The sequence below is a fragment of the Vanacampus margaritifer genome, chromosome 7, assembly GCF_051991255.1.
Source record: "Vanacampus margaritifer isolate UIUO_Vmar chromosome 7, RoL_Vmar_1.0, whole genome shotgun sequence".
Taxonomy (NCBI): Eukaryota; Metazoa; Chordata; class Actinopteri; order Syngnathiformes; family Syngnathidae; genus Vanacampus; species Vanacampus margaritifer.
In genome coordinates, this window is record NC_135438.1 from 10,107,774 (window position 1) to 10,133,717 (window position 25,944).

Here is a 25,944-nt window from a genome sequence, read left to right on the forward strand (position 1 = left end):
ACTGGAACAGTCAAAGGAGACATTGGACAGGAACTCTACGTTGCGTATGGCTGCTTTACAGCTGTATGAAACGATGCAAAAGCAATGCGGAGTTGTGGTCTTTTAAATGTGTGCATAATCATGTGTTATTACGCCGGCATTCCAAGAAGATTTAGCCGCAGAGGTTTTGTGATATGGTGAGCTGCAGTGTCATTTGACTGTATTCCGGAAATTCCATATGCAAGTATAAACTAGGGGTGGCACTCGGTAGAGCGCTGAGCACACACAGACATTAAGTTTGGATTTATTTTTTTGATGTCTGCAGTGACTTGACAAGTCTTGATCAAAAGTAATGCAATCTATTTCAATAAACCTAACCCAGGTTTTTTATGCCGATGCAGCTAATCTCTTCACCATTAGGTCCTACTGAAGCTATGCACAAAATGTATTGAATTTTTTTTGAGTTGAAAAAGGCAGACCATGATAACAATGTTATTTTGTTTTGAGCCATATGTATAGTATTTAACAAAAATAATAATAATAATAAATCTGATCCCAGTTCCAGATCCAAAATCTATTAAATTTGACTTTTTCGCCCCACTTAGTTGAGTGTGTCAATCAGTTGTACTTTAACTTTAACTAAAGCTATACTCATTTCATTTTTTGTTGTATGTTAGAAAGAAGATCAAGGTGGTAATGACCAGAAGGTAATCACTTGGTTCTTCAGTCATACAGAAGCTCCATACAAATTTCAGTTGGAATCTTTTTGCCACTTTTATACAGTGTTGACACACATTTATCGGAAACAGAACATCTTCGACCATATTAATCAAATATCAGAACACTCAATATGCATCATTTTCTAGATGTTTGGTAGTTTAAAGTAATTATACAGAAAAACTATATTTGTGTGGACTGTAGTCATGGTTACAAAGCATGTTTGGGTTTTTTTCCCCTTCATGTTGGTGATTTTGTTTTCCGTCTGGGCAGTGTTGTTGTTCGCGTTGCAGCTCAGGGTTTTATCTTTTTCCAGCCGTGTTGATAAGACAAAAAAGATATGAAATGTTTTCGCCTGTTTTCGCCTTGTCTGGGATGTGTTTTTGACTGTAATGCACACACCTTTTCTGCAGTCGTATGTAATGCCTTAAATGTTCTAATTTAGCATGTACCCATATGTGACTTTGTGCTACTTTTTAAAAAATGTGAAAAATTTAGATGTACCTATAAATAGTTTTTAACTATTATTAAAAGACACAGGAAACATCCAAAGAACAAACTAAATCATTGAGAGGATCATTCAAAAAGTGTGTAAATCTTGGCTAAAAATGGAATGAACAAACTTTTTCAGGCACTTGTTTTTGAGTGTTTATATAATAATTACCTATAGTTTTTTGTGTGTGTGTGTGTGTTTTTAAAAGGTTTGACATACAAAAGACTGGCTCTCACACTAGCATACATACTAGCTGAAAATGTTGCAACAAACATGTATGCCAGTAATCGGAGGAGTGACTAGTGTGTGGCTTGTTCTCCCAGATTGTATCCAAAAGCTTCTTTTGAACATAACCACCGACATATATTATCTCAAGACACATATGGAGCAGGTCTGGGGCCACTCTATACTAAAATAAAAATGCAGATAATTATGTAAAATAAATAAATAATTGAATAAATAAATACGTTTCTGGTAAAAGTGGATGGACTCATTCAACTCTACACTTCAATTTAGTTAAAAAATAAAATAAAATAAAAAAAAGAGTACAGCCTCCGAAATATACTTTAGTAATACAAAAGTAAAAATAAATCGTTACTTTCTGTTTTGATAACTTGCAAATACTAGCAACAAAAATAACTCCTCTGCACACAAAATAGTTTGTTGTGTTGTTGCTTGTCTTGTACTGAGAAAAAAAATAATCATTGGACATATAATCGAAATTTTCCAGTAGCTTTTCTAACATTGCAAATTGGATGACGAAAATTGCAAAATGAGAAATATTCACCATACCATACAATGAGTTTTTACTATTTCAAAGTAGACGGACAACTCTTTAATCCCGGAAGCAGTTTTTTTTTTTTTTGCATGGCACAAGACAACGCATTCACCACCAGTCATTCTTGAATCCAACATCGTCAAACAATTCAGAATGGAAAATGGCTACCTTCTCGAAATCCGGTGTGTCATTGCTGTTATCCATGAGATCTCAAAAAGTAAGTCAGTCAACGTCTCTGTTTTTGTTGTTGTTTTTTAACCTCTTGTCATCATTGTTAGAGGTTGAAAAACGTTAAAGAGCCTTTGACAAAGTAAGCCATGGAAATTTCAGATATCGTACCTGAACAATCTAGTAACAAAATATTTGTAGTTGCCAACAACGACTCTCACAACAAACAAGCACACGACCGAGGCAAAGAAAAAAATCCTATTAAGTATAAGATACCTCAAACAGATATGAAAATTAGCATCCTTGCTGGAAATGTGTTAACTGTAATAATGTGCATCTCCATTTTCACAGCAAGTCTTTTGGCTTTTATGATAACAGTGTTGATTAAAAAAATAATAATAATCCACTTCCCTCCAAAACGACAACACTTTCCATCTGTTGTCAGTTGCAAACTGTGTCGACACGCATATAGCACGGCGACATTTTTCAACACATCAGAATGCATGCTTGACTTTATCTCGTACCATTGGCCACACGCTCCTTGTGCGACCACATCGACACGCATGCACGAGACCGGGCGGATGGAGATAAAGGCTTGGCAGGTGGCAGTTGAACGGCCCGCTGTGGCTGTGAGCGGCACCGCTCGCTCGGTCCAGGATGGCGGTTCTGCCCTCGCCATCACTGGAGCTGTGAGTTATTACTTTGGGGTTTCCTGTTGATGCGGGCACACACGTGCTTGCAAGTACATGATACGCACGTTACATACAGTGCATATAAAAAGTCATCACACCCATGTTCAAATAGCAGGTTTTTGAGGCATCGCTATATGTCTCTAAACAGTGTTTTATGTATCATGGCCTCTCATCAGGGTGTAAAACCAGACAGTTGTCCAGGTGAGATGATGCCGACAGGTGTGTCACACTTTCTACGTCTGTCGCTCTCTCATTAAAGCAGCATACAGTGTAATGTTACTCATACAAATTCCAAGACAGGAACACCCACAGTGCACGCACCCACACAAGTAGTAAACAGATTGATAAAGATGCATCAGCTCAACGCGCACACACGCGTATTTCCCATTTGCATGGACGGATTTATTTAACGTAATATGACTATGAGGGATATTGTTTCATCCTTAGTTTATGAAACTGTATAAATCTTTCTAAACTTTGCTGAGCACCTCCAGCGGAGACAAAATGACTGTAATTATCAAGGTGTTATAGAGTGACCTCATTGCTCCTCTCCCAACACCTGGCCACATGACGTCATAAAGCCAAAAACGAACTGCGGGTTGTGCATGTGTCCAAACAAGCAGTCAGACTTGCGGGTTTAATTGATTAACAGTCATTCATCTAAAGTAAAGAAAATAATAATGATTCAATCCATTACAGGACATCCCAGTGTTTCTAGTTCAGGTAAAAAAAAAATATATATATATTAAATGATATTTATTAATAAAATAAATTGCACAGGAAATGTAGTTAATAATAATAAGAATAATAATATTAATACTTTATCATTCCTTTTATTGTATCATTCATAAATACCACTGTATGATATGGATATTTATTTAGCTGTAAGTTTCTTATTGTGCTGAGGAGCCATATTCTTTCCTACTGTTCTCTAATTTTTGTCTTGTTTACACTTTGCCATCTAACTTTATACTAAAATATACGAGAGAAAAATCTGCTAGTCAATAAATTAAACATTGGCCCATTGAAAATATAGGAAAATACTTTTCAGAAGGCCAGTTTCTACCGTATCTCTATATTCAATATAACTTCATTTGATGTTAATCAAATTTCTTAAGATGGTGAAATTTGCGTTTTCGGTCAAATTTAGAAGAAATAAAATAAAGGAATATTTAAAAAAAAAATGCAAATCTATTTCACTGTTTCACTGTTTGTAAACAATGAGTGTGGAATTCCTCTGTGTGAAATGAATTTGACATATTTTCTGTATTTCTTACTTGACTTATGCTCATGAGTGAAACTTCCTTCTAGAACCCTCCATACAAGGTTTGAAGGTTTGGAGCACGGCGAATCATGTTTCTTATTTCCTGACTTTTGGCTACTTTTACACTGTTACAACTTCCATCCTGACCTTTTCCTGCTCTGAAAAAAAGTTAAATGTGACACACTGCTGAGTAGTGGTAGTGACAGTCTGTCAATCCAACCTATCTGGCTCCGTGTCAAGTTGCTTAGAAATTTGCAGAGGAGTGTGTTTTCAGCAAGCTAGGCTATAAAGTTCTTCTAATTGACAAATGAGACCCCCCAAGAGCTCCAAGATATACAGTATATACTGTATGTCAAATTTGTGTCTATTTCCGTGTACTTTTCATTTGATACATTACCCAGGATCATTGCGTTTAATGATTGAACACATAAAACAATTCACATATGCAGAAGTCATTTTACGCTAGCTCAGCTGTTTGTGTCTTGCGCATGTTACACTTGCTGCTAAGACAGAAGGGAGAAATCTATCGCCATCTGGAATTATTGTTCCACCTCGGCATAGATGTGCAATTTGTTGAATTCCGCTACAGTCATTGTTGGAAAGGCTGAATTTTCAATATTTGGTTAGGCATGGCTATGTTATTAAGTAGTGGGGTGTGTATGTATGGATTACAGTATTAGCAGCTGTCGTTTTAGTAAGTGCGTTTCCAAATGTACACTAACTCGGAAACGTTGTAAGGAGACGTTATGAGCGTCTTATTTGTGAAAGGATACGTCCAACACAAAGTTTAGTTTCATGTCTAAGTTGCTACGGAAAGTTTTAAGTCTTGTTAAAATGATCCTCGTTGACAAAGACGTGTTGCTTTTTTACTTTCTTTTACAATTATCTTCACAGTCCACGTCATGGTTTACAAGTAAAACACTTTCAGATTTCACACTATGATAATTTGTGAGTAAATTGAGGTGAGATCATCATTTTTAGCTAGACTATTTATAGTTTTTGTAACACATTTGTTTGGTGGTATGCCATGAGATATTACAAATGTGTGCCTTGACTTAGGTAAGCCTGCCAAGGAGGCGGGGTTTAAGGAGGATGGCAGTTCTGGCCTGTATATCGTTTTTTTTTTTTTTTTTCATCTTTTAAGGAACTTTTGTTAAAACGCAACGTGCAAACTAGTATGTTGAAATCCCAGCGAATTATCTATCTATTTTTTGCACTATTTTTGAACGTGTCCAGGCATATACCCAGACAGAGGAAGGAAGAAAATGCAAACCAAACTGGTCGTCTTTTTTGTTCACACGGACAAATTTAATGACATTTAAAGCAAAACATCAATCGCTTTAATATTGTCTTTTAAAGAAATCTTACAAAAGCTTTTCATCTTTTTGACTGTTTCTTGTTGTTAGACAAGCTGTATGCCAATTGGTCTCGATTGTGGTTTTGTTGTTATCTATACAGCAAAAAAACAATGTCCACTTTTTTTCAGTTTTTGTTAGGGTTGCCATACGTACTGATGTTGTTTATACACACACCTTTCTACATAGCACACTTTTTTATTGTAGTAGAAAAAAAAGGGAAAAAAAGCCTTATTTAATGATGAATACATGATTGCTAATGTTTCCAACAATTAATTATTGCAAGGCAGCACGGTGGCTGACTGGTTAGCACGTCCGCCTCCCAGTGCAGAGGACGTGAGATCGAGTCCGGGCTTCGGCCTTCCTGGGTGGAGTTTGCATGTTCCCCCCGTGCTTGCGTGGGTTTTCTCCGGGTATTCCGGTTTCCTCCCACATTCCAAAGACATGCATGGCAGGTTAATTGAACACTCCAAATTGTCCATAGGTGTGATTGTGAGTATGGTTGTTTGTCTCTGTGTGCCCTGTGATTGGCTGGCAACCAGTTCAGGGTGTACACCGCCTACTGCCCGAAGCCAGCTGGGATAGGCTCCAGCACCCCCGCGACCCTTGTGAGGAAAAGAAAATGGATGGATGGATGGAATTATTGCAAGGTTTTTTAAAACCTTTAATATTATTATTATGTATTTTTGTTTTCATCATTTTAGGGCTTCTCTTTTTTGCTTCTTTTTCTTTTTACTTCATGTTGGCATATAATAGTGGAGTTATGGCTAGAGCGTGGTGCAGTTATTCTTGTCCCTGACCTAATATGTTATGTGGGAACTTGAATACAGTAATTTTTTATTACCATACTCATGATGTACCACTAGTTTTGAACACGTGTCAAGAAAAATTTTGAGACACATTTGTGGGTTACAAAAAAAGTTGTGGATTGCACAATTTAGGATAAAACCCACACAAGCTCAGGTAGAACACGCAAGCTCCACGCAGGAGTGCGACAGACTAAGAGGCAACGTTACCACACATTGAAGAGTGACGTTGAAAAACTCAAAACGGTTCACAGCAGGTTCCTCCCGTGTGAGAAATTCCTCCTTTATGATGATTCATAGCCTACCCCAAAAACATTGTCTTCTTCTCTCTCCAACTCCCATCCCCAGTGACTGTTTCATGCAACTGTGATTCACGTCTGAAAGGCGTTTGCTGGAAAACCCCCGTAAACATACAATGTTCACACAATAGTGCTTCTCTCGATCCAGCCAGTCTATCTTCTTGGTCGCATCCATAAGTTGAAAGCATCGTCCATCACTGTTATCAACAAAGACCTCCTCTAACGGCTCTCCCACACACGGACTGAGTGGTCATAAATGTTCTCTTTCAACAGTGTGTTTGTTCCTTATCTGTCACGCAAAGCTTCTTCCTTGAACTATCTGCTCATCTGTAAAGCACAAGAACTTTCTCGACCATTCATGCTGAGTCAGGACTTGAAAGGAAATTGACAATGCCGGTGCACTTGCATTGTTGCGGTATGGAGGGAATTTGTGTTCAGTTCAGCGGGTTCGATGTGTGCGAGGTAAACTGGTCTTCCAGTGGACCGCACCCACAAACCACATTCTCTCCAAGAACTGGGTCAGGTTCCCTCTCGGGGTACAGCACTGCTGGGGTCCATCCATTCCGGCTTCCCCTATTTAATGTTCCTTCGCGAACCTCCAACAAACGCTTTGGCAAAGCTTTTGCTTAAACAAGCGTGAAACTGGTTCCTGACAAAGGAAGTGAAGGAAGAAGAGGGGGAGTAGTGAGAAAAGGAGGGAAATGAACCGGGCGGGCCAAAAGAGTGGGCCTCAACGTGTACGACGCCTAGCGAGCACTCTCTAACCTCAAAACCACAAAGAATGATCTCCTAGAAGAAAGCCAGAGAAGCATGGTGGAAGGCTTTTTCCTTAAATTACGCTGGATGAAGGCAATATTTAATGATCAGAGGCCTTATTGCGTCATTGTGGTGGCCAGTGAAGGCTCCAGTTGTCTTGGAGGGCAACCAAACACTAGAGTTTGTTTACGCCGAGTAGCGTAACTCGCTAACTATGCTAGCTTGCCGCAATCACAATCTATGACGATACTCTGGATTGACTTGGTGGTTTCTTTTTTTTTTTTTTGTCTTCTTTTTTTTTACTTTTAACAAATATGCTCATGAATTTTCTATACATTGTTATTGCAGTTTTTTGTTTTGTTCAAGCACATTTAAAATATGTTTAAAATGTGTGTTTTAATCATTTTTAAATGGGTTGAAGATAGGGGTAAATAGTAATACACAGTATTACAGACGCTCCCCACCTTACGAACGAGTTACGTTCCGGACGATCGTTCGTAAGGTGAATTTGTTCGTAAGTTGCTTCAGTGCTATATTTTGTATTATAATTTATGTTTAAAGCCTATATAAGTATATTGAAGGTTTATATAAGTATGTTTAAGGCTTGTACAAGTAACCTGCATTGGTTTGTACTGAAAAAAACTTAATAAAATGGAGAGAATACGTACAGTACTGTACTGTACTACGTATGTTAGAGAGAGAGCGCGAGACACACACACACAGTATGTACATGTACGTAATAAGATAAATAAAATGACGTTTAACTTACTTTTGGAAGATGTACTCGATGCTTAAGGAGATGATGGAGGAGGAGGAAGAGGAGGATTTTATATCATGAGAGATTCTTCGTCGTCGCTGGAATCGGCTTCAAAAGTTATTTCCTGCTTCATGGGGACCGTTTCTTCCTCCTCCTCCTCGACACGTTGCTGAGCCTCCAATGAGCTCTCACAGCGCCAATCGTCGGTATTAGCGGCGGAAAGAAACACTACGCGCAATACAAAATCTAACTTACAGCATTTCTTTCCGAACATTTTTCGACATACTGTACGCGCAGAAATGTTTGTATGTACCGTTGTTCGTAACTCGAATGTTCGTAAGTAGGGGAGCGTCTGTATAGTATGTTTTTCCAAAATAGTCATGGGGAATTTGAGGGATTTTTCAAAAACATTATTAGCACTATCGTCACAAGATATCTGTGATTGCGAAAGACAACAACGTATAACCTACAGTATATCGTATACAGGTCTGTACTACACCCCCCCCCCCCCAAAAAAAAAAAAACCTGTCTTGATTTTAAACCATTCAGCTCAAAGTTCACAGTATGGAATGCAAATATGCCAACTTCTTGACCACAAAAGACGCCAACATGTACCAGTAATCTACAGTATATAGTCTGAATTATAATCAGAGTCCCTGAAAATTGTGCGGGCAATATTGGCATATAGCATTCATCACGTAGGCCTGCACACCTATCTTGATTTTCCGTAAGGCTGTAATGGGATGAGGCAGATGAGACTGACCAAACAAAATCACACTATCGTTTGTTGTTATATTTTTAATGTCTAAGTGATATATAACTCAACACTAGTTTTCAAATAAAAATGAACACGAGAAAAAATGTGTCTTTATTAAGTGGAATGGGGCACAAGAATTTTGGTAACGGACGTGATTGCAGGATTGAATTGAAACAGTTTTGCAAATAGAAATAAAATGTGCTTTTCTAGCAGTGTCAATCAAAACAAAGCAATATTTTTTCTGAAAGTCACATTTTTACAATATTGCACCTTGAACTGGGTTTGAGCAAGCGTGTCAAGTAATTGAGTTTATTATAAACACCTTTGCAAACTTACATATATTGAGTGCAGGAAGAACATTTGATATCAGCTAATTGACCTCTTGGGCAAAAACTCTGAACCGCTGAAATGTTGTTGGTCACGGGTGGCTAACAAGGCAAACAACAGCCGTAATTCAGTTTGATGAACCACCGAGGTGTCAAAAGTCATTCAACACTGCCAGTGAAAAGATTTAGTGGCGTGTAACTAAAGCGAACAAGAATGTGCGTAATCTTTCTCTTTGTCACTCGTGTCACCGCTAAAAGGTTCATTCACAGGCATAGCTCAAGCTTGTCTAGTCCGCTGGTGTGTTACACCTAACGTGTGAACCCGGTGACATTAACATCACTAAACACATTTGGATTATTTTGGAGTGCTGTTTTATGTCAACCGAGTATCGTGTGACACCATTACGGTGTTATTCTGCTTGCCTAATGTCAGACGCTGTCAAAGGTCATTAATGACCGGTGTCACTCCCCACTGACACTTTGCCTTCACAATGAGGAGGGAGTGAAAGGAACCTCTCCAGGGGAGTTGAAGTTGGGAATCAGTCGCCGTCTGCGCTGTAACTGTATATCATGGCAAGAGTGCTGAAGAAGTCTTTTTGTTTTTCTGAAGGTGTCATTTACACTCATTCTACATTGGGAAAATTAAAGTGGAAGGAACGTAGTGCCTTGACTTGGATTTTTTGGACTCTTATGTAATAGTATATTTTTTTTAGAACGTGAAAAGTAAGTCAACGATAGATACGTCTAAAAAAAACATTTATTAATTTTTTTTTTAATTGATTTGTTGGATTTTAAAAAAAAAAAAAAAAAAAAAGGAGAGCAATGATGATGTCAAATCGAACGAACAATACTGAGCTCTCCCGTAAAAAAGAAGAAAAAAAAAAAGAAAAAAAAAGATACGTCTATTCTCTAAAAGCACAATTGCACAGTTTTTTTTTTTTTTAGAGAAGTCTGCCAAAACGTCATCTAAAGTTTCTCTGGGTCGCTTTAAGCCTTTTGTTGCGCTTGATGCGACTGCGGCTGACTTGTGTTTGCGTTCCAGCTGGGAGAGAGTCTTAGTCTGATTGGCCGACTATTCAGATCAAAGTGTGCGCTGGAACATAAGATGGCGCGGGACACGAAACAGGTGACGGCAAAATGCTGTGCTTCCATTCTGTTTCTCTTATGTGATCTAAATGTTTGCATGGGGCGTCCCATTTAGTTCTCATGTACTGTAAGCAAGGAGACAACCAGATGACTTCATGGTTTTATACAAAAATGCTCGCTATTACTTAAAGGATTTATGACATCAGCAATCGTGTGGCGGCCACTTTGGTAGAATAAACCTCTGGAATCATTGTTGCGTCGACTCTTTAAGGGGCCGTTTTCCCGCAGAGATCAGAGCCACGTTTTAAGGAATACCACAGGAGAACATCACCAGCATTAACCAAGCCCAGATGACACGATGGTTGTGAAGAAACCACATCGCCTGACTGAGGAGAAACCCCGAGATTGGCAGTCGATAGAACAATCTCTATGTCAGATTGAGAAATACTTATTCGACATTTTTAGGGGCTTCTTGGGACTGAACAGTGACTTTCCATTGAATCTGAATGATGGCTATGATATTCATTTTCCTACTTGAGTTCAAAATGTAAAGTGTCACTACACAAATGCTAATAATGTTCAGGGACAGCTTTTCATATGGCTCATGCTATCCATTTATAATCTGTAGCATGAGCTTGCTAACATGAATGTAGAATCCATAGCAGGATATCATCATCCTGTGAAGAAAAAGTGTTAATTGACCTCATGAAGTACAGATTTTCTTGAAAAATCATTTTTAATCACGCCCTCCCCCCGTGTAAATCGATCTTTGATTCGCATTTTAAGCTCAACCAATCTGTGGCTGTGATACAATACATGAGCCAATTAAAAGGACGGAAAAACAAATTCAGGACGCGGAGTGGTGAATCTAAAACCTGGTAAAATAAAATAATATCGGGCATGGCAACACAAAGCTGAAATCTGACTGAAAAAAAAATTTGCGCCCACAAACGAAGGGAAGCCGTGTGGCCGAGATGCACGTTATGAAATGTAAGTTGTAAATGATCAGTTTTTAAAATTGTAGTCGTTTGATTAAATTAAAAAAAAAAATCTTTGTATTCCATTGAATATAGGTTGAAAAGGATTTGTAAATCATTGTATTCTGTTCTCAGTTATGTTTTACCATGAGTGGCATGTCATCTAGATCTTCAAGGCCTTCTCTGCAGGCCTGAACGTGATCAGAAGCACAACACTTCCATAAAACTAATGATTATATTATTATTATTATTATTAATACAGTATATTCTAGTATTAATAATAACTGTATAGGCAGCAAAGTGTTGTTGTGGTTAGCATGTCTGCCTCACAGTTGAAGTCCCGGGTTTGAATCTCACCTCAGGATAATTTTGCAGCATATCAGATTAACTAAAGACACATTTTTTTGTTGAATTAAGTCTGACAGCTGTATTTAACTAATTCTTTGGATGCGGAATCCAAAACAAAAGTTTTTCTCTGTCACGTGAAGTTTTTGAGCTATAGGAGCCCTGTTTTTGTAAAAAATAAAAAATAAAGAAATATATGTATATGTAGGTAAATAAACCACTAAAATGAAGTTACAGACTAAAAAAAATTGCATAAAACGAATTAACCAAGAGAAAAGACAGCAATAATCCTCTTACAGTATAGCTACTAGCTAGTAGTAGCTAGCACACAACTTTCACCACGCTATCTCAAATGTGACTGCACAAACAAAATGCTACTTAGCTGTAGAGGAGTCCCATCATAATCAATCAGCTACTGTCTTTCTTACAGCAAATCAGCGGAAATTTGCTTATCTGGAAGGTAAGCTGTGGAGAAATTGACCGCAATTTTGGAATCAGCATTTAGTGTTAATCAGCATAAACATCTCAACAACTCAAAAGAGCTCTTTTAAGAAATCGTTCCCCAGTGTCGTCCATAAGTGTGAAACGGGCTCGAGTCCAACCCTTGGTGTACCCCACCTTTCGACCAAATTGGGACAGGCACAGGGTCACCAGTGAACATAATGAGGACAAGCACTTTAGACAACGGATGGAGGGATTGGGAACTATTGTGCAGAAGTACATAGAATAAAATCAAAGTGAATAAAGCTCCAGATACATCGAGAAAATGTGTTTGGAAAGTTTGAGGAGCGCAAGAATCTGACGTGCTTGATTTGCATGCGCTTCATCTGAAGCCGAAAGCATCTCGGCAGTAACGACAGTAGCGTTTCTCTCTGGAGAGCACGTTCGCTTTGACAGACGGTCCTATGAGCAGTTTTGAATTTTGCTGCACAAATAATGGAAATACTGCATTCACATTTGCCAACATGCATTAATTCAACTGAGACAAAATCATGTCCGGTCCTCAACCGTTACAAGCTGTTTACATCTGTCCTTCCCAATTGTAATGTATTACCCAGTACAGTCATACACATAACATCATCACTGAAATGTTCCCATTTGGAAACACACTGTAGAACATTTTACCCTTGAGGATTTGGCCATGAAGAGGTGTCTGATTAGAGCAGATACAAAGAGACTTCCTCTTTAGGTCTTTGAAAGCACCAGTGAAGACACTCGTACTTCTCCCGAGACACAAAACGCATCTCCTCATCTCCTCCGTTGAATCCTGCGAGGCTTTTTCCGTTGCCACGCCGCACATCTGGAGCCGCTCAATCCGCCACTGGCTCCTAATGGAACATGTGAATGTGTTCTGAGAAGCGGCTTAAACAGCTGCTATTAGCTCAGTTACACGGCTTTGGCAGGAGAGCATCAACGTGCCAACACTTCACGCATTCTGAATTCATCGTGTAAATTGACGTTAATGGGCTTCTTCGGAGACCAGGCGGCAGGCCACGGAGCAAAACAACTGGTCACATGCGAAAAGAGGAAAAAAATCTGACCGCGACTTCCACGGCGTGAGTGCGGGTGAAAGTGAAAGTGTTTGTGTGGGGCATGGAGCGAGGAGGGCTAGATATGCAAAGAATGAAAGCAAACTCGCAAAAAATCAGCAGTAGAGCTAAAGGTCAAAGCTTAACAGATACCTTGCTTCCTGGGAATATTACTTCTGTGGCCTGGGGCGAAAACATAGCTCAACTTATGCAAATACACATGCTTGTAAGTGGGCCAAAGGTAGGAAGCAAAAAAACCCTCACAGTTTCCTGTGGAACATGAGGGGTCAACCATGGTTGAACACAAACCTTTTCAAAATCTCATCTGAGGTGCGGGGAAGTCGCATGTGCCAATTAGGAAGAAGCAGAATCAATAAGCAACTCAGTTGGATAAATACACAAACGCCACTGAATAGAATATCCTCTTGGGATGGCATCTATAGTGGTACATTTAAGTACTGTATGGTTGAACTTTGTTTTGTTCGATTTTTCAACACACAATTCTCCATCAATCATATTTGAAATAATTTCCTCTAGAATCTTTTCACAATAAAACTTTGACAGTAAGACTTTGGCCAAGAATAATCAATACCACCTGCTCATTCAACTTTCTTAGTAACAGACTCAGTTAACACTAACAAAACAGTATAAAACACTCTTAACTTTAATGACAAATAAGGAGGGCTAATATTCATTGGTTTAACATTTACTGCCACGTAAATTTATAATCAAATACTAATGTAATGTAGGTTGTTAAAAACACAACAGATTTAGCACTACCTTTTGATCACAAGTGACAAGCATGTGGCAGCTTAGCCAATTGGCAGCTCGCTAGCTAGCTCCAGCTAAGAGTCGGCAAGCCAACAGGGATTGAACAAAAGCAACGAGTGGAAACCGACGCTGCCCAAATAAAAACCGTTGAGAACGTTTCAGAAACAACTCTTTTGCTTGGTTATCCTTTCAACTTTGATGGATGTTCCTCTCCTATAACTGTTGTCCTTTCCGGAAAAAAAAGTCTCCCAAAAAGCCAAAGGAAAAAGCAAAACCCTCAAAAGGCTAATCCTTTCATGAGTGCTCCAGTGATAGAGTTCAAACTGAAATAGAGCATATTTTTCTCCCAAATGTAAAACCTTTGGGGATATAACAACCTTTACTTTCAATAATGTCAAACCAATATAGCATTTGAATATAAAGGAGCATTTGGGAAATGTATCTCCTTCATCTTCAATGCTCAGATATCCATGACATGACCACCTCCCATACCGAGAAACTCAAGGTGAAGAGAAGTCTGACCCCATCCTAAAATATTATTTGTCCAGAACTCTTTCAGGATAAATGAGATGCACGACTCATATTTCCTTTCATCGTTTTTGTGGTTTCAGCTCCTGAAGCCTCTTTTTTTGTGTGTTCTCTGTTGATTTTGGCCCGTTTTCCAGCTATCATCAACAAAAAGAAAATGTTGGGCTACCAGAAGAAGAATATGTGGTTGTTTATAATCGCGTGAGACGAAACTATTCTCAAGGCTGTAGACCTGAATAAACCAATGCCGTACTTCCATTTGAGCGGCGTTTGTTTACGACACACAGTATTCATGTGACTCACTGATGGTGTAGTTGTGAGTTACCACTCAGGGACCGTGTCAATGTGAGTGTGAATGGTTAGCTAACTTTGGTTAGCGTACAGTAGTGATAGAGTCGTCAGGCATGCAATTTCAAGCATTTTTATAAGTCTTTGTGAATAGAGACTCTTTTTTCTTTTGGTTTCTTTTCTTTCTTTCTATTTTTACTCAGGGTGCCATTTATTGGAGAATTTAATAAGTAGAAATTGATTTATCGTTAAATAAATAAATGCCACACCTGTTCACCCAAAATTTGAAAAATCTCAGAGAGGAAGTTTCTCAACACTGGAAAAACGAACATCACATTAATTCATCCATGTCATCGCCTATGTCATCATAAATGTCAGATCACAGGATTGCTGTTGCGTGTGTGTCGCTTAAGATAATGACTTTGATCCAAAGTTTCTCCAGCGAAGTATACATTCACTGGGACCAGAGGAGACATGCTATAATATGCCCATCAATCAAATTCCTTCCATCGTCTATAACACTTGGGCTGAACTAGTCTGCAGCCTATCCCAGCTGACTTTGGGCGGGAGGCGGGATATTCCATGACTGGACAACAGCCAATCACAGTTAATCAAATTCTCAACCCCAAAGTATAATATGCTGAGTATATTATTATAATAAGATTATGGATGAAAGGGGAAGGCAAAGCAGATGTTGCGCAGAAATGACAGCGTTTTTAAGTTGTTTTGCGAAAATGGGGATTGTTTTGATAACATATAAACGTGCACTAAGTCCTTGCTGTGTAAACGCACTTTCAAATGTAACTATAATCCTGCAAAGTTTTCATTGTGTGTGAATTACACTTATATATATTAGGATTAACCTGAAATGCACTATAACCTTTACGTGTTCGATCTGTGAATCGTCCAATATATTTTCATGGATATCCACTTCTATGCCTTTCTGTGACTCCTCCAGTCTCTCCGTTGCAACCTTCTGATGACACCCTGTGACAATCTAAGCCCAGTGGGCACTTCCTTTTGAGAATGTCCTGTTTGAAGCCTTGCAATGTTGAAGTATTGCTTATCAGTTGTTAGGTGTCGTCTTGATGTCAAAAAAAACTACGATTGAGCTCTATAATATAACTCAAACTTTTTCAAACATTGGAAAATAATATGTGCCTTTGAGCATTGTTATGTTGCCTGTACGAATGTGTCTCTACAGTATTTGTGTGTCAGTACTCGTTATTTGATATCAATCACGTAGATTAGCATGTCATTGGGGTTTAGCATTGAATTTAGTATTAGCAATGATTTAAAAACAAAGCATGTCTTGTATTTTAATATACAATGAGTGTAATTCTTTTTGTTGTGTATTTCGTTTGACAGTAAACTCGCTCAAATAGGGTCGAATCACATAAACGTCATACGCTTGTAGCACAAGTAGCGTGGTGCATTCAGGGTACTTTCGCAATGTCGGGAGCTTAACAAACACGTTATTTGTTTTTCTTTGATTACCAGTATATTTTTAAGATGAACTCATTCATTGCCATAAATTATTTTCTTTTTTTAAAAGATTATTAGAAATTAGGGGCAATAGGCGATTAAAAAAAATTGTAATTAATCACATGACCTCACTAGTTAACTCACGATTAATCACAAATTCTATATGTTCTAAATGTACAATAAAAAAATGCTCCTGTTAACTAAAGTGGAAAAAAATGTTAAACATTTTTTTTACTAATTGACGAAGTGATGTTTATAGCCTTTAACGGCAGTGAATTAATTAAAAAAAGAAAGAAAGAAAATATTATTAAAAATTCGGGGCGTCAGGCGATTAAAGTTTTTAATCGTAATTAATCACATGACTTCACTAGTGAACTCACGATTAATCACAAATTTTATGTACAAAACTAAATGTACAATAAAAAAAAAATCGAGATTTTCAAAAAAAGTGGGAAAAAAATTTTAACTAATAGAAATAGTTCAAATTAATTTTTGACGTTTATAGCCGTCAATGGCAGTGAATGAGTTAAGAGAAGCCAAAATCGAAATCACGATTAAATTTTGATTAATTGCCCAGCGCTAACATTTAGTGGCTAATGTACTGTATGTGTGACGGAAGAAAGTAGATTTGTTAAGCCACTGAAAGTACTAATTGTAAAGTACAAGGGAGAAAAGACCAAAAGAAAAAGCAAACAAGATATTGAAGATTCGATGATGATCAGCTGATAACCATCGACAACACGCACATACCGAACCAGCTGCAAATGCCGACTCGAACCTGCTGATTTACCGCCGTGCCTCACGCTCCTAAACCTTCCGACAGTGGATGTCGTTCCAAGGCCATTAAACACATTGTTCCCAAAGATGCTCCCTTTTCACAGGATTTCATGCTTTCCTGTCCAAAAGGGCGGCAGCAGCAGATGTGCAAGAGCAGATGTTTCGTGTCTCAAGTCCACGAAGGGAGTGAAAGGCGGGAGACGGGATTTAGAGAGTGAGGACAGTTTGGAGGAAAGAACAAAAAAAAGAGCTGAAAGTGTGATGAATGACAGAATCTTTATCTCTGCGCTCTTAAGCATCTTAACGGGAGGGAAGTCAGTCCTGTTTAGGAAGTGCTTTCAAGGCTCCAGACAAGCCAGCAAGGCAAGTACTTAACATGAAAACACATTTAATGACTTGAATACATTCATATTGAATGTACACGAGTGAAGCAAATGTAAACTATCAGCGTAAAAGCTTCAAACGCTTATCTGGGAAGCTTTTCACAACCAGATTAATTTTCCCCCTCTTCTCCCTGAAACTAAGATAATATATATATATATATATTTTTTTTTTTTTTTTCAGGAGAGCTCAGTATTGTTCATTCGATTTGACATCATCATTGCTCTCCTTTTTTTTAAAAAATAAATACATTTTAAAAAAATAAATAAAAATGTTTTTTTTTCTCTCTTTTTTTTGATATATACACATATATATACATATACACACATATATATATATATATATATATATTTTTTTTTTTTGTACGTGGGTGAGCATGTGCATGTGCATGTGCGTGCGTGCGTGTGTGTATTCATCAGTTCACCTAAAGCCCATTAAAAAAAAAATCCCATACTAATAATATAATTTAATAATAAATTGCCAAATGCAGAAACATCAATGTAAGTTATCACGATGTAGTGGCTCTCGCTAACAGACAGAATTAAGTAACCAGAATTAGGTTAAAAAATTCTATATACGTGGACCATGTTTCTATAAATTTTGATATTTGGTTTTTATTTGAGGCAGATATTTTTTCCATTAAAATGTGATTTATAAGGAGGTTAGACCATTGGTCGATATTCAGAGTTTGTTTATTTTTCCAGTTAACAAGAATTGTTTTTTTAGCGATAGTAAGGGCTACAAGTGTAGATTGAAATTGTTTATGTGGTAAGTCAGTTGTTGTTAGGTCACCTAGCAAACACAAGTTTGGAGATAAAGGTTTCCTACAGTCCAAAATAGCGGAAAGTTTTTCTAAGACTTTAGTCCAGAAATACATAACCGGAGTACATAACCATAAAGCATGAACATAAGTGTCTGTAGTGTTTTGTAAGCATTGGAGACAAATGTCGGAGTCTGAGAGTCCCATTTTCTTCATCATATATAAACTAAGATAATATAATGCCATTCATTATTAGTGGTGCATTTTCCAATTTATATTATATTATTAGAAATAGTGCATTTTTCAGGGAATAATTTGAGTCACGTGCTCCTAAAAAATTGTTGGGCAGCAGCCCCAGCCGCTTCCTTTGCATTTTCTCTTTTAACCAAATCATCCATTTACTTTGCATGGTAATTTTGTGAGATGAGTTTGAAATGATATTTAAGAGTTTGCTATAGTTTGAGGTTCATTTATCGTTTAAACTAGGGATGGGCAAGTATTGATTTTCAGTTTTTGCCCTTAGGGATTGGTGCCTACTGTATTCTATAACTAAAATAATTTTTGGGTGTGCTGATTTAATCTGTGATCATACAAATTCCCATTAGTCGAAAAGTCTGTTTATTTTGACACTGGTTGGTTGTTCAAATGCTATGGTGTTAAATATGGGTTAAGCAGAGATGTAGCTGGTTAATAAACAACATACAACCGTTGGGCCTCAGTGGAGGTCCACTGAGCACTAATCTCTCTCTTCTTTCAGTCTCTCTGCAGCTGTCTGCTTTTTTCCCCCGTCCTCTCTTCTCCTTGTCCAACATTTTCCCTCACTTATATCCCTCCAAATTGCTTCTGGCAGGGCCTCCTTTTAGAGAGGGTAAAGGTCCTGGATGACATGTCCCAGTGGGACAGTCAGGGGGACATCAGGAAGCTTGTGAAAGTCGCTGCCAATGGCTCGTTTCAGCCTCTCCGCCACATGTAAACATTCCTCTGCCGCTGTCTGGCGGCCTTCAACGCTCACGTGAAACATGCGATACGCGCAAACAAAGTGGCTACATTGTTAGCAAACAGTAAATACAGCCGAGGGCCCTTGCACCAAACATGGTGGTTATGCCATTCGGTGGCCTATCGGGACTCATTTGGCTGCAATTCGCAGCTCAGTCACTCATATAATTGAGCTTTCGTAAACAAGGAAGTCTGTTGGTCTTAAGGGAAGATAAAATAGGCCTTCTTGTCGAAAGGGATCCACAAAACAACACTGAGCTAAATCATAATTCTCCAATGTAACGCAGTGGAATTGTAAGACTACGGAAGTGTATTGGCTATTGCATTCACTTTGGGGATCTATGTTTTTTCGGAGTAATTTTGTTATGGAATGAGTTTTTTGGGGAATATATATTTTTCTTTCTGTTTTATGAAAACTTTGTTCTGCTTTATAATAATAATTAAAACAATTCTGTTTATTGGAATATATTTTCTGTTTTTCTGAATACTTTTTTTTCGGTTTTCGTAAAATGCTTTCTGTTTTCTTGCTGCTTTTTTTAAAATATTATTTTTGGGCAGTTTTTCGTATTTTTCCCCCTTGTTTTTCTGAATATTTTTTTTCTGTTTTTCTGAATATTTTTTTCTGTTTTTATATACATATAAATATATATATTTTCTGAACATGACTTCTTGTTTTTCAGATTATGATTTTTTTTGTTGTTGCTATTTTTCAGAATTTCCACCTTAATTTTCAGGGATATTTTTTCAGTTTTTCAGATAAAAAAAAAAAATACAGAAAAAGAATCCAAAAAACAGACAAAAAATATCACTAAAACAAAAAAATAAAATAATATAATATATATATATAATAAAGAAATAGTATTTAAAAAAAAAACATACTCAGAAAAACAGGAGTTAATTTTATTTATTAATTTTTTTTTACTGCAATACGCTTCCGTACAAGACAACGCAACAATGGAGACAAACATAAAATTTGCATTGTCTTTTTTTTTTAAATAATACACTGATAAATTCCAGACCCACCCATTTTTATCTGTGATATAGATTGACAATTATAAAAAAAATAAAATAAATAAAAACATTTTTAAAAAACTGCTTTTAAAATATGTTGTAACATATTTGAACAAAACATAAATCATAAAATGTATGATAAAATTCTGTATGCATTGTAGTATATATTACATGACTTTGAGAGGTGGGGCCTGGTGAAGTGGGATATAACGTGAGCAAGTCTGTGTGAGCGTATGTTCATGGGCTGTGGTCAACAGCAGCGTGCATGAGTGTAAGTGTGTTTGTGTTTTGCTATTCTCTTAGCGTTCAATAAATGGCAACAGTGTAGCGCAGATTATCTTTGTGCCGTCATCGGAATCTTTAACTTTAATGTTAAAGCTGTGGTTTCCAGCGACTTATGGAGGACTGGCAAAAGATTTGTGGGAATGACGTGTAATCTCATCAGTGTCGGTATGTTTTGTTGACCCCAGCCGGCCTCAGAGCCGCAACTTGCTTGATTGGAGGCGTCTCAGATGAGTTTCGACGACATCTTCGCTCGCAGCTGCATTTTACCGCTGGGAAAAAAAGAAAGAACAACTGTGAGATTTATTGCTTATGACAGATAAGTCCAAGTAATGTGAACTCTTCAGCAGTTGTGAATGGCAATAAATTAGAAACGGTAAGATCAGAGATTAAAAAAAATGCCATTAGAGCCACACTTGGGGGAAATTATACTACCATAATAATGTCATTGATATGAGTAAAGGTGCATATTTGACCAGGAAATAAATAAATGAGGAAAAGTAATGTAATATGATAAATAAGTTTGGTAGAGCTGCAAGTCGATTTAGACCTCGGGTAATCAGCTGGTCTAATATTTCGTTCATAAATATGTGAAAAAAAACATATGTATGTAAAATTAAAAACAAGTGAGAAATAGACTTAAATATGTTCTCTGGGAACTTTGTAAGGTCAGAGATTTCCCTGGAGTTCTCGTCTGGCTGCCATCTGAGGTTATTCCTGATCTACTCAAGCAAAAGGGCAGAAAGAGGGAATGTCGGGAAATTGAGAAGTCAAATATGCCTTTGGAGGAATGTGCATGTTGCACGTCTTAACATGTAGAAATGTTCTCCTAATGTAATCACTGTCAGTGCAATCACTCAAGAGTGGAAATTAGAGGCGGGGGCGGGAATTTGATATGGAAATTAAAATTCCCTTTGCATTATATTGTGGCATATGCACAGTTTGTAGAAAGTCCAGCTGGTTTGTTTCTGCATGTGCATTTGTGTTACTCCATTTACTTAATCCATGTGGCACAGACAAACTGGACTCAGCTGTGTGTGTGTGAGCTGATATCGCATTGATTGCAATGGAGCAAGCAGCCAGGAAATGCGGTTTGTGACGTGAAAGTGCTTGTGGCGGTGCCAAATCCCCACTGATCGACTTCATTGTTTGTTCGTGCCATTAAACTGCATTTATAGACTTGCTCAAAAATGCGGGTGTCATTCAAAATAAACAGACGCTCCCCCCCCCCAAAAAAAAAAAAAACATTAGGTGCGCATTATAATGCAAAGTAAATCAAACGCTCTTTCTTACCCTCAGTAGTTTATGTTTTTGTTTTGCAAGGCGGCCGTATTTATAGGTCGTCCCGATAATAAACTTGAAAAGAAGAACAGCCGTAATAATTTTACGCTGCCGAGACAAACAGATCAGATGGCAGACAAGCAAATGCGCTAACACGGCTCAGATGTAAGACACATGCTAGTCTGCTTGACCTTGCGACGCTTTAATGCCTCCAGGAAGTGTGTGTCAGTGTGTGTCAGTGTGTGTCAGTGTGTGTGTGTAAGAACGGCCACTTAACAATTTACGCAGTAGGAATCTGGTTGCCAGCAACTTTGCTGTCTTCTTCTGAGAGTATTTATGCACTTTCAGGCGATATTCTATAGGATTTTTTTTTTTTTGATTTTTTTCATGCCAAGGGACCGTTTTAAATTAAAAGCGGATGGAAAAGGGGTCATAAAACTGGCATTTTGGAAATGGAAAATGCACATTTTTTTAAATCATTGCCAACTGTTGTTGCATTGTGAGTCTTTTTTTTTTCTCAGGTCAATTGTAAATGAGGATTTTGACAACGTTGTCGTCTGTACATCAAATTCTCTAATACCCAACAACAACAAACAGTTGAGTTTTTACTAGGTTGTTGCTATGGAAACGTGCACCAAGACCAGAAAAATGTTGAACATTCTCAAAAGAAACTGGAAGACAGAGACGGTTAGTTTAGCAGACATCCAAAGTTTACAATGGACAATAGTCTAGTGTCGTCTCAACCATAAGATGTGACTTGCAATTTAAGCACAATGTTACACAGGATCGGCACTTGGTACGAATAAACTCAAACATGGTGCCTTCACAACAGGTTTCCTCTTATATTACTCCCACCTTTTTTTTTCATACAATTAAGCTAATCTTACTAGAATTTTAAATATATTAACACATTTAACCCATACACAAGTTTTATACACGTAATAATAATAATACGTTTTATTAGCACTTTCAATTCTGGTCTCAGCAACCAACCTTGCATTTAACAGTAAATATAAATCAGTGTATGTTTTAAAATAATGTTATTTTTTTCAGAATTGAGTAGAGGTCAAACAGAAAACAACAACAACATAAAAGTACAAGTAAAGAAACTCCAATTATGAGGAATAAAAAAAAGAAAGTGGGCCTTCTCCTCACTCGCACCTTATCGTGGTCTTGGCTTCTCAAATGATTCTGGGATGCAGAGCGGAGATCTGGCACTCATTTACATTCTTACTCCTGTTTTTTTTTCCTTTAGGAAGAGAGATGGAATTTCAAGTGGCCACAAAGAAACAGAGCAGGCAAAAAAAAAAAAAAAGAAAGAAAAAAGGCGTCCCACAGGGACCACTATGGCGGCCGTGTGGTTAAAATATATTTTGTGTGTCCGTCTCCTCTGATTACCCTCAGGCCTCCAGAGGGTTCCATAAGGGCATGTGTTGTTCATATGTGCATGTTTGTAAAAGTATGTACGGCTAATTTCTACCATTCTTTGCATGTCATAAAAAAAAGCAATTTGCAACCTTCTGTGGTAGTTCAAATAACACTAACTGAGTGGCTAACTATTGACAAATAAATGTAGGGATTTTGCGACTCCCAGTCGTCAAAATATACCCCCCCAAAAAAGATGGTGAAAACTACAGCATTCAGCAGCTCAATTTGTAAGTGCGTCTTTAATATTCTGGCATTGTGTGTTGATGGTGGCATGGCAGGAATGAACTCGTCATTCCAAGGCTCAGAGATCTGGTGTCAGTGTCACATTCTCAAACCATTTCAACTGAAATCTGGATCTAATTAGGCTCCTTGTCTGCCAATGCTGGATGAACACATCCAGAGTTTATGCACACACACACACACAGGCACACACCCCTCCACCCCACCCTGAAGAGCTCCATCATTGAAACGCAGCCAAGCCAAGAGAAATAGACCGCATCACCAATAGCGTGTTCGCTGACCTGAACCTCAGTCTCCAGCAGAGAATTGAAACCTCAGCGAGCCGATCACATGTCTTCTGTCTGGACTCGTGAAATAACACACACAACCCAGATGTGGACACACACACACACACACAGGGCAGAGATTGCATTTTATCGAAGGTGCGATTGGCTGTTATCACCCAAATTGCAGCAATCAGGGGTCATTTCCTGCGAGAAAAGAATCTTAATTGTGATGAGATGATGATGAGTCATTGCTCGCCTCAACCCCTTTGCAACATCCTCCCACAGCCTCAAAGCCACCAGCTATTCTGAATAAGAGGCCATCGGAAGGGAAAACTTTGCATTTTAGATGAAAAAAAGTCAAGGACAAAAAAAGAAAAGAAATGTGTGCAAAAGTAGATATTAGGGCTGCAGCTCACAATTGTCTAAAACATCAATCTGCCAATTATTTTATCGATGAATTAATGGAATTAACTTTTTTTTTAAAGCAAGTTCTAATTTTAATCCCGATATTCAAAAACAGGACAATATTTCACACTGACAGTGCAGAAAATGTAAGAACATAAATTTTAAGATTTATTTACTGGTTCGATGTGTAATATAGGGTCAGAAAATAGGCAAAACAAAGGCAGATATTTCCAAGTGGTTTTGTTTTGATTCAACGCATGGTAATAAAAATGCTTTCATGGAGGATGATAGAAATCTGAGACTATTAACTGTTGAGAGGCTGAAATTTTGAGGATTTAGACGATTTGAAGTAAACAAGGTCTCCAGGAGATGATTCAAACAAATCAAAAAGTCAACGATTCATTTCATGAGAAACTGTGTTATGCATGCCAGGCCACTAGTTGGCAATGTCACTTTGTAAAGACAATAGTCACTTGGTGTAAACAAAGCTAGACTTTAAACGTTACTAATTTTGCAATTTTCAGCAGTAAAGTCAATATTTTGTTTACAAGGAATTTGATAACTTCATTCATTTTTATGTACAATTAACACCTTAAAGAAGTCATTTTGCCACTTGAAAATGACCATATTCCATATATATATTATCACATTTAGGTGAACTGATGAATACACACACGCTCGCACGCACGCACGCACACACACACACGCACATACTCACACATCCCCAAAAAAAAGTATATATATATATATATATATATATATATATATATATATATATATATATGTGTGTGTATATGTATATATATATGTATATATATTTAAAAAAAAAACATTTATTAAATTTTTTTTAATTGATTTGTTTGTTTGTTTTTAAAAAAAAAAAAAAGGAGAGCAATGATGATGTCAAATCGAATGAACAATACTGAGCTCTCCTGAAAAAAAAAAAAGAAAAGAAAAGAAAATGACCATATTGACAATATGACAATTTTTATTACTGGGAAAAATAAGTAAAGTTATGCCTTTAAGCTCTACAAGCACAAAGTCAACAACAGACATCATTGTTCATCATTGTTGTTTTCATTGTACACGAGTGTTTCCCAAGCTTAGGGGCAGGGCCTAAAATAAATTGCAGGCCAAATTTTGCCAATCAAAAACGGCAAAAACATTTTTGAATTAATCATATCTGATGTGTTATTAATTTATGTGCAGTTTATATTGACGTTATGGCAATGCATGTGTCATTTGAGTTTTACTCTTGGAGACGATTCACATTGATAACAAAAACAGTCATTGTGTTATTTTCCGAAACGTTCATTTTATGACCTATTTTCATTGATCCATCCATTTTCTATGCTGCTAATCCAGGTCAGGGTTGCGGCTAATCTAGATCGGACGAAAGGCAGACTCCACTCCTGAGTTGGTTGCCAGTCAATCGCAAGGCGCATATAAAGAGAGACGAGCATTCACACTCACATTCACACCGTCACTCAGTGGAAACTGAAGCCACACGAGACCCATTTTCAAGCTTGTATATTTTCAGGCTGATTCATCATCATTCAGCCACCGAGTAATCCAATAGTGGAAACTTCACACTACGCTCAGTGGAAATGTGGAGCAAATGTACGTATGTGACAGCAGGGAGGAAAAAAAAAGACCAGAAGACGAAGCCTAACGACAAGTGCAAGCGGTCAGGAATGTTTTCTTATCGTCACAGACGTTTGAGTGGGCCGGCTGCCCTGATGATGGGGTCTTATCGGTTGTCTTTGGACAGACAATTAAGTGCTGATGGATTCCAGGGGGTGGGCGGGAAGAGTGTGATAACATGGGGGAGACCCCAGGGCTGCGATGACGTTCATTATATAGACAATTAATGTGAACTACATCATTCTAGGTCTAATAATGTGTTGGGCTAAAATTCACTGAAGATAGTCCCGTTCTTTTTACTTTGTGGGAACAGTTTA

General features: G+C 37.7%; 1 protein-coding gene across 3 annotated transcripts in view; it reads left to right on the forward strand.

Annotated features, from left to right (window-relative positions):
* The window catches only part of s1pr5b (sphingosine-1-phosphate receptor 5b), a 70,092-nt gene that overhangs the window by 34,795 nt on the left and 9,353 nt on the right, over positions 1 to 25,944 (forward strand). The window contains exon 4 of one of the 3 annotated variants that reach the window (XR_013294901.1): positions 22,900 to 23,065. The exons of the other annotated variants lie outside the window; for them this stretch is intronic. The gene's annotated coding sequence lies outside the window, so the exon portion shown is untranslated. Of the gene's footprint in view, positions 1 to 22,899; positions 23,066 to 25,944 lie in introns of those variants that run through there. 3 annotated transcript variants of the gene reach the window in all.